A 15735-nucleotide genomic window follows, 5' to 3' on the forward strand; every position below is an offset into this window, starting at 1 on the left:
GGGAGGTGACACCATAGATAAAGCATATGGATTCTCAACCATGAAGTCCTAAGTTCAATCCATGGCAGCACACGACGTACCAGAGTGTGTTTTCTCTCTCTCCTCCTATCTTTCTCGTGAATAAATAAATTCTTTAAAAAAAAAAAAAAGAGGACAACATCCTGAATTACATGGTGTTCTAGAGATTCTAAAGGCCCTCATCATTCTTAACATATACCATTCTAGAAGATACCCACATTCCTCGGCTCATGGTTTTCTTCCATCTTCAAAACTAGCAATAGTAGATGAATTATCCTGATTTTTGCTCCATCAACACATCTCATTTCAAGATTCCTCTCCTCTCTCCAGTTTCTACTTTTTAAAAGATCATTATGATTACACTGGACTTACATAACTCAAACCCTCTCAACTGTAAGGTCATCAGATTAGCTATCTTAATTTCCATTTTCAATGAAACAAAACATATTTACAAATTTCAGGAATTACAAAGCGGACATCTTTGTGCAGAGGACTATTATAGCACCTTCCAAAGCCATTATAATTCAATTTTATTTATTTATTTATTTATTTTGCTTCTGGGGTTATTGTTGGGGCTTAGTGTTAGCACTATGAATTCACTGATCCTGTTGGCCATTTCTTCCATTTTATTGCATAAGACAGAGAGAAATTGAGAGGGGAAGGGGAATAGAGAGAGAGAGAGAAAGATGTAAGGATCCCAGTTCAAGGCCCCGGCTCCCCACCTGCAGGGGAGTCACTTCACAAGCGGTGAAGCAGGTGTCTCTCTTTTTCTCCCCCTCTCTGTCTTCCCCTCCTCTCTCCATTTCTCTCTGTCTTATCCAACAACAATGACATCAGTAACAACAATAATAACTACAACAATAAAACAACAAGGGCAACAAAATGGAATAAAATACTGAGTAATACATAGAGTTGGGAGGGGTTGGGGGGCCTTTAACAATGAAATAAAATCACTAATATTAGTCTTATAAATATAAAAACAAAAAAATTCATGGGACATACACTTAATGGAGTACCACTCAGCAGAGAGAGATAAAAATGTAGTTAAAAAATATTAAATTAATGGAACTGGAAATTATTATGCTTAGTGTATTAGTCAGAAAGTGAAGGACAACTATAGGGTGATTTTATTCAGGTGTGGAATATGGAGAATTGAAATACATGAACTTGAAAAAAAGTGTATATAGTCAACCCATATCTATGACTTTGGGAGAACTGTGGTGGTTACTGTTGGAGGGGCATGGGGATCATAGCACTTTGGTGATGTAAGTGTTGTGGAATTATACCCCTTTATCTTACAACCTTGTAAATCACTGTGAAATCACTAATAAAAACATACATTTAAAAAAACAAAATAAAATCATTCATAAAAATTTGCTAATTGATAAATAATTTTAAGCCCCTACTTTTTTGTTTGTTTATTTGTGTGACTGGGGTTCAAGTATGCTTGAATTCACTACTCCCAGGACAACTTCTTTTTTGCTTCAGAGAGAGAAAGAGAAATAAAATAGCATCAAGAATTCCCCTGGTACCATCGCTATGTGCACTTACCAGGGCACACACTATCAGGTGAGCTATCATCCAGTCTGTATGCCCCTAATAATAATAATGTTACTGTTATCTTAGCCTATACTTGTTTATATGCCCTACTATGAAACCATTACCTTAGTCTATTCTAGTTAACCTGGGCTTTAAAAACTTAAGTGTTGTTGTCTGCCTGTTAGTAAGTCTGATGTTAACTCTTCCATTTGCATCAAGTTCATCAATTTATTTGATTAACATCTCTAAACCTCAAGTTTTCTTCTTATAAAACACTATTCCATGACACTTTTGTTCAGAAATAGTGAATTCCAAGATTTGAAGTGCCTAAAAGTTACCTAATAGATAAATAAACTTATGAATCCAAAATATTAAAAAAATATTAAAAACTCAGATACATTATAAAAGTTTTTTTAAAAGGATGAATGACATAAATCTAGAATTAAATGCTGCATGATTTGCTTATTTGGGTTAAACTAAGTCTAAGAAACAGCTTTTTTCTTCCATTTGTTCCCACATAAAATAAATAAATGGATAAAGCCTTCGTTTTCAAATTTTACAAGGTTCTATTGAGGTATCCTGCTTTCCGGAATGAGTATCATCATGTTTCTATTTTTATGTATTCACACTACAAAGACAAAACTAGTCATTTATAACTTACTTGGGAAAATAAGTCAACTGGTGTTTTGATGAAAAATAGGACAACTGAATAGGTGCTAAAAATTCAGAGAAGATGGTCATATCTGCATTTCTTTGTAGGTTAGAAAACTCCATTCCCTTACTCTAAGATCATATGGCAGTTTCTTTTAAAAGCAGTTACAGAAAGACATGAGAAATGACTAACATACATACACTAACTTTTCTCTTAAGTGTTATGGATTCTTGTTTAAGTTTCTAACTTCAATTTCTCAGAACAAAAATGCATAGATAATCTTTGGGGGAGTTATCCAAAGTTCTTACTATTCATCTCATCTGGCTTGCACACTCTCAAATGGTGCCTCTGGGTACACCATGAAAAGAGTTTTTAATTAAGAGCAAACACACTTGAGTTTTACTGATCTTGGACCCAATAATTAGACTAAAGAATTCATGAAACTAGAGTGGGGAGGAGGACTACTTTTTTTCCCCCCCAAACTTTTTGTCTACTTTGGCAGTTATAAAAAAAATTAAAAGTCACATATACAGTATAGGATTATTTGCAACCTCTGGAGAGAATCAACATGCAGCACCAGTGTGCATGGATACTGTCATGTGTTAACAGAAACACACTTGCACTGGGCCTCTAAATACAGAATTCTGAGGTTGAATTTCAAGATTTGGGGGAGTAAAGGAGTGATTCATGAGGATGTTGATATTTTAGCATTTTATATTCAGCATGGGAATTCAGAAATTATCCTAGGAGAAATGAAGGGGAAAGCTATATGTCTCAACTTTTATTTTTAATCAGGGTAAATCAGCAGGGATGTCAATAATTAGAGTGTTCTTTTGCCAAATCTCTGTTTTACATGTGCATTTTTTGTCATCTTATTCCTCTCAAAAAGGTGTTGCCAAGAGTCATTCCAATTGTGGTATTTTGTACAAGTACTGTGCAAATAAGAACTTGTTCAATGTGAAAATATCTGGCTTCAGCCATAAAGAAGCATCCTTGTGTGGAAGCGTCAGTGCTGCACACTGAATACACTGTATAATATTTACCACCAGTTAATCCCAGGACTCCTCCTCCTTCTATTTATGGAAACTGTAGTGTGTGTGTGTGTGTGTGTGTGTGTGTGTGTGTGTGTTTGCCCTACATTTGGACTGCAAATATATATACACAAAAGTATTAGTTATAAGGGTGGCTATAACAATAAGACAAAATTCTTGACATTATTGCTCTCACTCAAAGGACTAGAACCCTTGCTTATGACTTCCCCAATGCAGGACTCCTGGACCACAATGCAGGAGCACTTTAAGTTTCAGTATCCCACTAAAAAATGATAACTATAGTTATAATATATAATATATAATTTTAGGGAGTCGGACAGTAACTCAGTGGTTAAGCGCACATTGCCAATATATATTTCAGTAACAGAGATCATGAATGACAAGTATAAAGTTAAATATAAATTATAAATAACAAGATAAGAACTAGTCTACTAGATATCTGCAGCATTGCTTCACCACTCATGAAGTTTGTCCCTTGCATGTGAGGGACTAGGGGTTTGAGCATATTCTTTGCACATCCAATATTCATTCTTAGCAAAAAAATAAATCAACTTATTTCAAAAAAGTATTTTAAAATGTTATTTAAGAGTTCAGAAGTACTATATTAATACTTATTTATAGAAATGTGTCTGACACTGCTATAGGTACTTTGCTTATATTATCATATCTGCAAGACAGTCACTATATGATTCCAACTTAAAGAGAAATAAACTCAGGGCCAGAGAAATTAAGTTAGCCAAAGTACACAGTATATAAGTGGTATAGACAGAAATTAGTGCCATTTACATACAATCATTTGTACTGTACCACCATTCCAAATGATATTTATTGTTTATGATATTTATATCCATTGTGTTGTATTTGCTAAAGAATATGAAAAGGTTATTTAAATATTGGCAAGATTTTTGATGCACTAAGGATTGAATTTAGGACTTTGTGCATACATAATATTGTGGATTGACCTCCTGGGACTTTTTTTTTCATTTTTACATTTAGAGAGAAAAATACAGAAGTGAGCTAGCAAGAAAGAGAGAGATACATAGAGAGGAGGGACACCACAGCATTAATCCACTGTCCACAAAGCATCCCCAGTGTAATGCATGGTGCCCCCATATGGTGCCAGGGTTAGAAATCAGAACCTTACTCCATCATCTGGGGCCTGAGTTAACAAGTCCTAGGATTCCCACATAGATATGACGTGCTTAGACCTTTAACAGATAGATCCCTCTTTACATCATCACTGGTCATCTCCAGCAGGAACAATATCGTAAACCTTCTTGTGGGTCTCTACAGGACCTTGCCCTCAATGTAGAACAATGGCAGAAATTTTTCTATTCTCCGAAGGGAGGCTGAATCAACTTACTTTGCCACTCGAGGAAGACTGGTCCTGAAACGAATGCAGCCTAGAATGTCTCTAGCTATGGCCATGGAATGTGAACTCAGACTTACAGGGATGCAGAGGTTACGCAGGCTCCTGTGCTGAATATGAATAGATCAATGAAGTCTATAGTTAGCGGTATCTATATACCTTTCCCATATTTGGGAGCTACTCTCTGCCCTGATCCAGCTTTCTGGTTCTATTCCCAACTCTGACACAATCCTCCCAGACAATACTTTAGCCCACTTGCAGATTAGGTATCCATCCTGGGCAAAAGTTAGTAAACTCACAGACCCCTTGGAATATACCTAAAATTGACTTCCTAGCTTCTTCCAATATGAAGACCCTAAATTTCATTTGCTATACTCTTACCTTTAGGTTTCTGATTATTAAACTATTTGTTCTGCTTTATATCTTAATGCTTTTTCAGCCACCAAGTTGCAGATGCTACCATGATGCCAACCTGAATTCCCTGGGCAGATGAGCTCATCAGTGTGTCCCGGAACCCCACCTCTCCAGAGCCCTACCTCACTAGGGTGTATGGATCAACCTGCCAACACCCATGTTCAGTGAGGAGTCAATTACAGAAGCCAGACCTTCTACCTCTGTACCCCATAATGATCCTGAGTCCATACTCCCAGAAGGATAAAGAACAGGGAACCTTCCAATGGAAGGCATGGAATACAGAACTCTGGTGGTGGAAATTGTGTAGAACCGTATCCCTCTTATACCACCATCTTGTCAATCTTCTGGCAGTGTTCTACATCTCTTGATATGTTTCACAGACTTACCCCTATGCCTTCCTTATCCTTATTTCAATAATAACACTACTGTGGGTGTTTGTAATGTTTTAATAAGTAAGGTAATGTAATTGCTCTTACTCCCTCTTCACTTATACTGAAAAGACTAATAAATTCTCTTCAAAGCATTAACAGTTTTTGAAAAATGCAGTCTCAACAACTACAGTGTTTTGCAGCAAGACATGAGGAAGTATGCAAGCAAGAGATATTTCCATTAAACACATGTTGTCTAAGTACAAAATTGCAATAATTAGAGATGTCAACGATTGAGCAGTCTATCTCCAGGAAGGTCAATGAAAGATTATGAAAATGTTTAGTCTAGGCCCAGTCTCTTCTGTTAAATACCACATAAAGTGAAAAAAAAAAATATATATATATATATACCTTCCCTAGTAGACTATTATATCATCTAATCAAATGTGATTTTAGCATATTTGCACAGTGTCATGACCCAAAATTTGATCATATTTCACAATCAGTTCTTCCCACTGAGGCATTTAAGAATCAGAAAGTATAAACAAAACACAGTAATTATCTATTAAGGTTACTCAATGAATATATTTGTGGGTCTACTATAGAGAAATCCTATCTGTAACCACTGTGATAGTTATAAAAATAGTCCTCTAATGTAAAACTAAGCAAAATGTATCACCCTTACTAATGTCTATATTTCAACAAAGAGTTTATAAATTGTAGAAAAAAGGTTGAATAGGGTAATGAGGATTTCCCATCTAATTTTGAACATTAGGGAGCCTTTCATAAAATAAAAAGTACTTAGAGGCCAGGAGCAAGAATTTATGGTGAAGTCAAAGGAAAGAATATTATGACTCCCTAGGAATACTGTCTATTAACATAACAAAACAGTTAGTTTTGTTATTTGTTATCAAGATTAAAAAAATTGTGGGGTACATTATGGACCCTAGTGTTTTCATTATCTCTTACAATCCCAATTGTAATGCAAAAGATTCTTGTTAATGCAAAGACATACTCAAACCTTAAAAACATCCAAACCAACTTTATTTCTTTAAGGAGCACTGGAGGGGCTGGGTAGTGGCACACCTGGCTAAGTACACAGGTTACAGTGCACAAGGATACAGGTCCAACCCCCTGCTCCCCACCTGTATGGGGAAAACCTCACGAGTGATGAAGCAAGGTTGCATGTGTCTCTCTGTCTCTCTCCCTCTCTATCTCTCCCTTCCTTCTCGATTTCTGTCTGTTTCTATCCAATAAATAAAGATAATAAAAAAATATTTTTTAAATTTTTGTGTATTTTTAAATTACAGAATTACATGTACACAGGGGTTTGAATCCACACCATTCCCACCACCAGAGTTCTGAATCTTCACTCTCCCCACTGCAACCCACCACAGTTCCCCTAAAGTTGTAGACATGGGCCAACCATCTTCTCTACAACTATCTGTTCACATTTATACAAAGTTACCCCTTCTTTTCCTGATTCAATCCTCTTTCCCTCTAAGCCACTCATGACATCATAGCTACCTCCATATGTCCCTCTCCTTTTCCTTCTCTCTCTCTGGGTACTGATGGAGCTGGAGTGCAGAGTCCTCTTATCTTCATGCTATCACTTCTCCCCCACTGGGAGTATAGGTCAAGGTTGTTTACGGGGAGAAAAAGGTAGGAGTTCAGGCTTCTGTAGCTGCTTCTCCACTGAGCATGGGCGTTGACAGATCAATCCATACCCCCATCCTGTTTCTATTTTTCCCTAGTGGACCAGAGCACTGGAGATACGAGGGTCCAGGATTCATTAGTGAGATCATCCGCCCAGAGAAGTTGGGGTGGAATCATGGTAGCACCTGCAGCCTGACATCCTGAAAGTGACATGACCTAAACTGAGACAAGATAGTTAATGAACAGAAACTAGAAAATAGGAACAAAGCAGATGAGATTAGGGATTTTAGGGTAGAAGAAAACTAGGGAAAACGTCTTAGGAATATTCCTGGGGGCATACAACTATAATAGTTTTGCTTGATAATAAAAAAATTTTAAAGAGCACAGAAAAATTAATTGTAACAAAATAAATTAAATATCCAATAGTTAAATGACATTAAATTTAGTCAAGGTCTAAGAGATAACTCACCTGGCAAAGTACACACTTTGCTCCTGGGTTCAATCCCCCACAACACCATCAGCCAGAGCTGAACAGTGCACTGGCAAAAAAATAAAAATAGTAAAATAACTATTAATATATATATTTTTAAAAAGTCCATACTTTGCCACGCTTGAGGACTTGGGTTCAGTCTCTCATAACCACATCTGCATGCAATTCATGGCATCACAAGGAAGTTCCATGGACAGTGGAACAAGGCTCTGCTTCTTCCCTATTATTCTATCTCTCCCATCCTGTTTCCAACTGAAATTGAAAGGAAAAAAATTAAAAGTTCACAAGTATGAATAACGCAGGTATGAAACCCTAATAGAAGAAAAAAAAAGTTTAAAAAACAAGTAAATTTGGTCAAATGTCCCATTGCTATCAACATATGGGTCAAGATCTGATTTTATTTTATTTTTTGTAGCCACTAGGGTTATCACTGGGGCTTGGTGCCTGCATGCTGAATCCACAACTCCTAGTAGCCATTTTTCCTTTTTTCTCTTTCTTTTTACCATCTGGGACAGAGAGAAACTGAGAGGGAAGGTGGAGATCGAAAGACACCTACGGATCGACATATCAATGTCCATGTTCAGTGGGGAAGCAATTACAGAAGCCAGACCTGCGACTTTCTGCACCCCATAATGACCCTGGGTCCATACTGCCCTCTGGGATAAAGAATAGGAAAGCTATCAGAGGAGGGGATGGGATACAGAACTCTGGTAGTGGGAACTGTGTGGAACTGTATCCCTCTCATCCTATGGCCTTGCCAATATTTTTTTATTTTATAATTTTTTTTAAAAAAAGGAAGGAAGTGAAGGCAGGACTGTTGAGGGAGAAGTATATGTGTATGTGTGTGTGTGACTGTGTATATAGTGGGTGGGGAGAGAGAGAATCAACCCATATCTGTGACCTTGGGAGACCCACTGAAGTTTCCAGTGGAAGGAACTGGGACACAGAACTCTGGTGTGTGGTAACAGTATGGAATTGTTTTTCTGTTATCTTGTAATTTTGTAAATCAATATTAAATCACATATAAAAAATTTTTAAAGAAAGAAAAAAGGGGGTTGGAAGGTAGCACCGTGTGTTACATACACATGGCACAAAGCACAAGGACCAGCTTAAAGATTCTGGTTTGAGCCCCTGGCTTCCCACCTACAGGGGGATCTCTTCACAAGCGGTGAAGCAGGTCTGCTGGTGTCTATCTTTCTCTCCCCTCTCTGCCTTCCTTTCCTCTCTCAATTACCATATTTTTATTAAGGATTTCTCCTAGTTTTACTGAGATATAATTGACATACAGAGCTGTATAACTTTAAGTTACACAAAATTGTAATTTGACTCATAAATATTATGAAATGTTTATGGCTATAAGTTCAGTTAACACTCATCATGCCATTTAACTATAAAAAGCCATGATTTTTTTTCTTGAAATAAGAACTTTTAAGATTTACTCACTTAACAGCTTTCAAATATACAACCATGTTAACTTCTGTTATATGATACATTATATTGCTAGTAATCATTTCATCAATGGAAATTTGTATCTCTTGATAACCTTCATCTAATTCCAATAATAGCTTTAAGTGTCTTTTAATGTGCTAAGGCCCATATGAGCAACTAGGATTTATTTTTTAAAAAATGATTATGAGTATGATTCTTTACCTAAGAAACTGACAGTTTAGTAGAAAAAAATAAGCTTTTAAATAAATACAATGTACTGACAATATAAGCAAGCAGAAGATGGAAATAAAACGACATGAAAGGGGTCAGGATGCAGAATACTAGGTAGAGCACACACATTACCATTGCTAAAGCTTGTGGTTCAAGTCCCTGGTTCCCAACTTCAGGAGAGAAACTTTACAAGCAGTAAAGTGTGCAGCAGGTGTCTCTCTTTATCTTTTCCCCCCTTCTTTCAATTTATTTCCTATATCTATTTAAAAAAAAAAAAAAAAAGGAAAAAAACTGTCACCAGAAGGAGTGGATTTGTTGTGTGGGCCCCACCAATAACTATGGTGGCAATAAAAAATTAATAATAAGGATAAGAATAAATAAGAAAAAAAGAAACAGGCATGAGAGTGAAGATTTTTAAATGTGTGCCAAAGAGTAGATGTTTAATAAAAAGCTTTGTGGAAAACATGACATCTAACATATGCATGAATGCAATAGATGTTCTCTCTTCTATAAACACATATTCACGGGTGGGGTTAGACAGCATAATGGTTATGCAAAAGATTCTCATGCCTGAGGCTCTGAATTCTCAGGTTCAATTCCCCCACACCACAAGCCAGAGCTGAGCAGTGCTCTGGTAAAAAACAAACAAACAAACAAACAAAAAACTTATTTACATATTTTGAACCTTGAAATTCTAAAGACCACTATTTCCAAAAAGTTACTTTTCAGGGCTGATATAAGAAAAGGCTGCTTAAATACTAATCTTATAATTTTGTGCTTTTTCTCTTTATTTTTGCCTAGAATCCTGAACTTTTAAAAAATGTTATTGTTGTTGTCTTTGGGGCCTCACTCATGCATAATTTCACCACTCTGGGCGAATGTTTTTCAGGCTGAGAGACACATAGAGACAGAGGACCAAGGCTTCTCTTAGTGCCTTAGTACTTTTTTTTTTTTCCTCGAGGGTTATTGCTGGGCTCGGTGCCTGCACCATGAATCCACCGCTCCTGGAGGCCATTTTCCCCCCTTTTCGTTGCCCTTGTTATGGTTATTATTATTGCCATTGTTGATGTTGTTGGATAGGACAGAGAGAAATGGAGAGAGGAGGGGAAGACAGAGGGGAGAGAAAGATAGACACCTGCAGTCCTGCTTCACCGCCTGTGAAGCGACTCCCCGGGAGCAGGGGCTCCAACCAGGAGCCTTGAGTTGATCGCTGCGCTTTGTGCCACATGCGCTTAACCCACTGCGCCACTGCCCAACCCCCAACCTTAGTACTTTCATAAGGCATATCAGGGGCTCAAATCTCGGCCACATGTGTGGAATCTGGACTGAAACCATGGAATATGATCCATACACATAGCAAAGGAGTGAGTGTCTTATAAGGTAGGTTATCTCACTAGCCTCCATAAAATCCAAAGTCGCTAAAGCTGGAAAGAGCCAGAGAACCCAGTCCACCCTCTAATATTATAGGTGAGAGAAATAAAATCCCAGAGATCTCCATATTTGTACATGATCACATACCTGGCAAAACTGAGCCAAAATTATGATCTCTTACTTCCTTTTCATAAACTCAGAACCAATCACCCTAAACACCACCACCCCCCAACAAAGCTTTTGTCACAGAGCAATAATTACCATCATTGTTTCTTGCTCCTCTAAGGATTCATCAAACCTTTTGTTTGTTTGTTTGTTTGTTTGCTAAAATCTTATTACAGTGTACTCACAGTGGCATCTTATCTACTATAAACATTTTTCTTTCTTCTGTCACATATCCCTTGGTTTCCAGAGAGATTAGTTTAAATAATATTGATAGGAAATACTAAATTGTCAGTCTTTGCTAAAGTTCATGTACACTATCTTGACGTTATTTTGCCTTTTTAAAGAAAATAGATTCTAAACATTTTACAGGAAGTATAGCAAAAGGTATAAATAAAGCGTTTACCAGAAAAATAAATGACACGATGCACAATGAAAGCATTTTCCATACAACGTTCATGTGTCTTAAGCTACAGAAATATGCAGTCCGCCACTTGGATTTTGAAGGCTGACAAATAAAGAAAAGAGACTGCTTCTGTCAATCGTTTGATCTCTGAGATATCTATCTAATTAAAATCCAGGCTTCTTTGATGACCATATTGGCTGAGTGAAAACATACCCTTGGTACTCTATGGGAATTATTATCAAGCAAGATTTTTTTTTTCTAATCTTTAAACTGCCCTTTCTGGATATACAAACTATTTTTCTTGAGATCTTACTTTCACCATCTTCTTTTATTTTTTTTCATATTTGCAAAAGTTCTTTCACAATTTATATGTCAAATAATCTTCAAGAGAACTCAGCACTTTACAGTAGAATTCCCCAGTTTATTTTGCAGGACAAGGCAATTTGCTTGCCATATCTCAGTTTCTCTAAGCATTCCACCAGTATTCCAATTAATTATGCATAGAAAGGATTTAATTAAGGAGAAAAAATCTGGTATTCAGTTATGTAAAACACAAATTATCTATCAAGATAGACAGTATGAAGAAAAATATAGCTGAAGAAAAAGCATGCAAACATCTTCTATTAGAACAAAGGGGGGGACTCCTTAAAATAAGATGCAGATGTTACATAGGCTCCTGTGCTGAATATGGGCCCCAGATCAAATCCATGGGGTTTACAGTTAACAATATTTATAGACTTTCACTATATTTGGGAGCTACTATCTTCCCTGATCCAGCTTTCTGATCCTTTTTCCAACTATGACACCATCCCCCCAGACAATATCTTAGGTCACCTGCATATTAGATGTCAGGCACAGGTAAAAACTAGCTAGGTCATGGGCCCCTTGAGATGTACCTAAAATAGACCTACTAGCTTTTTCCAAAACGGAGACCCCAAATCTTCATCCGCAATATTCCAGCCTTTAGGTTCATGATTAGTCAACAATCTACTCTTTTTATCTTAACTCTTTTTCAGCCAGCATGCTCCAGATGCTACCATGATGCCAACCAGACTTCCCAGGGCAGACGACCCCACCAATGTGTCCTGGAGTCCCATCTCCCCTGATTCCTGTCCCACTAGGGAAAGAGAGAAACAGACTGAGATTATGGATCGACCTGTCAACACCCATGTTTAGTGGAGAAGCAATTACAGAAGCCAGACCTTCCATCTTCTTTTTTTTTTAATTTATTTCTTTATTGGGGAATTAATGTTTTACATTCAACAGTAAATACAATAGTTTGTACATGCATAACATTCCCCAGTTTCCCATTTAACAATACAACCCCCACTATGTCATTTATCATCCTTCATGGACCTGTATTCTCCCCACCCACCCACCCCAGAGACTTTTACTTTGGTGCAATATGCCAATTCCATTTCAGGTTCTACTTGTGTTTTCTTTTCTGATCTTGTTTTTCAACTTCTGCCTGAGAGTGAGATCTTCTGCACCCCATATGACCCGGGGTCCATACTCCCAGAGGGTTAAAGAACAGGAAAGCTATCAGAGGAGGGAATAGAGTTCCAGTGGTGTGAATTGTGTGGAATTGTACCCCATCTTATCCTATGGTCTTTTCAGTGTATCCATTTTATAAATAAAAACTTAAAAAAATAAGACAAATAGTAATACCAATGCTGCCTAACACAGGGTTATCTGAACTTTTGGGTTCCTTTTCTTTCCTACTCCCATCCCACTTCTGGAAAAGAATCTACTCATGGTGAGGGATAAAGGTTGCTGAATAGGACTATTATAGAAAGTATATAATTTAGAGTCATTATATCCTACATATATGTAATTTCTATAACTGTTTAGTATAAATAATAGAAAACACTTCAGCATGTTGGCTCTGTGTGTTTTCCCATTATACCATTTGTAAGTTACAATCATTCATTTTTTTTAGCCTAAACTTTTCTTTGTACATGGCATTAAAAGCCACAGTTAAGTTAGATCAGGTTAGGACATACTTTATGCAAGGGTCATCTAGAAGCTTAAGTACACAAAAGCAAGTATCCTTCAGAAGTTAACTCAGGTAATTATTACTTTTCTAGCTCCCATGACTTATTATGGCTGTTTCTTAACTTAAAATTATTTCTAAACATGGCTTGTTTAGAGACTAGAAAATCTAACTGATGTTTTGTGTTCTGACAGCATACTGTTCACATTGCCGTTTCCCAAAGAAAGATCTATAACTGATGAAGGTTAAGAACACTGGGAATGCCTTACAATATGGAATGTCATCTGTCATCATTACATTAACAAGTAAGCTTACTCCATCTTGAATTTTGCATCAGTCCAACAAACGATTGAAAGAATAGGTTCATTTTAAAAGTCTACTACAAGGGGCCAGAAGGCAGTACACATAACCAGTTGAGAGTGTTCCTTATCATGCTCAAGGGCCTATGTCCCCACTTGTGGAGGTGAGTGGAGGGTAAACTTTATGAAGCATGAAGCAGGTCTTCAGTTGTCTTTTTCTCTTTCTCTCTCTCTCTTTCTTTCTCTTTCCTCCATCTCCATCCCAACTTCCCCTCTCAATTTCTTTCTGTCTTACCAAAAAGAAAGAAAAAAAAAGAAAAAAGTGACCTCTCAGAGCAATGGATTCATTCTGCAGGCACAGAGCCCCTGGTAGTAATGAATATATGTGTAAATAAATAAATCTATATAAAGGTCTGTGTTTGTCAGACATATTCTTTTTTTATTATTTAAAAAAAGAAGACATAAACAAAACCATAGGATAAGAGGGGTACAACTCCACACAGTTCCCACCACCAGATCTCTGCATCCCATCCCCTTCCCCTGATAGCTTTCCTATTCTTTATCCCTCTGGGAGTATGGACCCAGGATTATTGTGGGATGCAGAAGTTGGAAGGTCTGGCTTCTGTAATTGCTTCCCTGCTGAACATGGGCATTGGCAGGTTGATCCATACTCCCAGCCTGTCTCTCTCTTTCCCTAGTAAAGTGGAGCTCTGTGGAAACAGAGCTCCAGGACACATTGGTGGGGTTCTCTGTCCAAGGAAGTCTGGTCGGCATCATGCTAGCATCTGGAGCCTGGTGGCTGAAAAGAGAGTTAACATACAAAGCCAAACAAATTGTTAAATAATCAGGGACCTAAAGGGTGGAATAGTGCAGATAAAGTGTTGGGGGGTCCTCCATTTTGTAGATAGCTAGTAGGCATATTTTAGTTATATTTCAAAGGGCCTGTAGCTATACTAGTGTTTGTTTGTTTTTTTTCCTCTGAGCCTGAAATATGATATGCAGGTGGATCCAAGTTATTGGTCAGAAATACTCTAAATAGAACTTAACTCTCATCAAGGAACATGGCTTTTAAACTTTATTGAACTGGATTATATGAAACACAGTTGAACTTGAATCCAAAATAATTAAATCTGAGGCCCTCTCCGCTGATGTACATGCTAACACTTGTCATTTAGCATCTGTTTTCCAATTCTCCATTCATTTTTTTCCAATATCAAATAAATCTAAGTTACAGATAAGATGAAGTAGGATAAAATCACTTGGAAAATTTGAAACTCCATCTAAACACAGGCAATCAGGAGGGCAGGTCAGTGGAGCACCAGCATGAGTACACACATACCATGTGTGAGGACCCTGGTTCAACACCTGTATCCTACCTGCAAGGAGGGAGATTCACAAGTGATGAAGCAGTCCTGCAGGTATCTCTCTTTCTCTCCTTGTTCTATCTCCCTTTACCTCTCAATTTCTCTTTTACCCAATAAATAAAATATTTTTTAGAAAAACAAGTAATCACTGCTATTGTCATCCAGACATTTCCAGAAAAGGTCCTGGCTCATGCTTTATCTACTGAACATTATTATATTGACAGATAATTTAGTAATTTTCTTTTTTAATAATTTTCTTGATTTGGGATTTGGATGTATTAACAACAGCATGCTTGCCTAAAACTAATCTATACAATATTTAACACAGTGAATCATTTGTCTATGGAAATTTTAATATGACCAAGTTAAAATCAGGCTAGAAATTCCACTTGTCAAAATCAAAAGTTTTTTTTATTACTGCTTCAAATTCACTATTAGTTTAGGAAATCCAGTCATCACTGTTCTGTTACTCACACTGATTCATTACTTTAAAAAACTTGTCACCGTCTTACTACCTGTGCACAGATACAGCAAAATGCCACAAACTGAGTGATTGAAAAATTATTTCTCACAATTCTAGTAATCCAGAAAAGCAAGATCAGGATACAAGTATGGTAGGCTTCCCAGTTAAGATACTTTTCCGTGTATCCTCACCTAGTGGAAATGACTAGAGAACTCTCTGGGAACTCACAGAGTTCTCTGGTTTATTACACCAGATGAGAATATGAAAAGTTATGACTTTAAAGAGGAACCTTATCTGACCATGCTGCTACTCAAATCTCATATTTATAGGCAATAAAACTGTAAGTTAATTATTATTTATAGCCACCTGGTCTGTGGTGTTTTGTTGTAACAGTTCAAATGAATTAAGACAGTTATTGTTTGGATAAAAGATACCACAATAAATATTTCAGAAGCTGGAA

General features: G+C 37.0%; 1 long non-coding RNA gene across 1 annotated transcript in view; it reads left to right on the plus strand.

Moving 5' to 3' along the window:
- Nucleotides 1-727: 727 nt before the first annotated feature.
- The window catches only part of LOC132541431 (uncharacterized), a 610114-nt gene continuing 595106 nt past the window's right edge, over nt 728-15735 (plus strand). The window contains exon 1 of the long non-coding RNA XR_009552633.1: nt 728-776. This is a non-coding gene — a long non-coding RNA (uncharacterized LOC132541431). The remainder of the gene's footprint in view (nt 777-15735) is intronic.

This window comes from Erinaceus europaeus, chromosome 11 (genome assembly GCF_950295315.1).
Source record: "Erinaceus europaeus chromosome 11, mEriEur2.1, whole genome shotgun sequence".
Lineage (NCBI taxonomy): Eukaryota > Metazoa > Chordata > Mammalia > Eulipotyphla > Erinaceidae > Erinaceus > Erinaceus europaeus.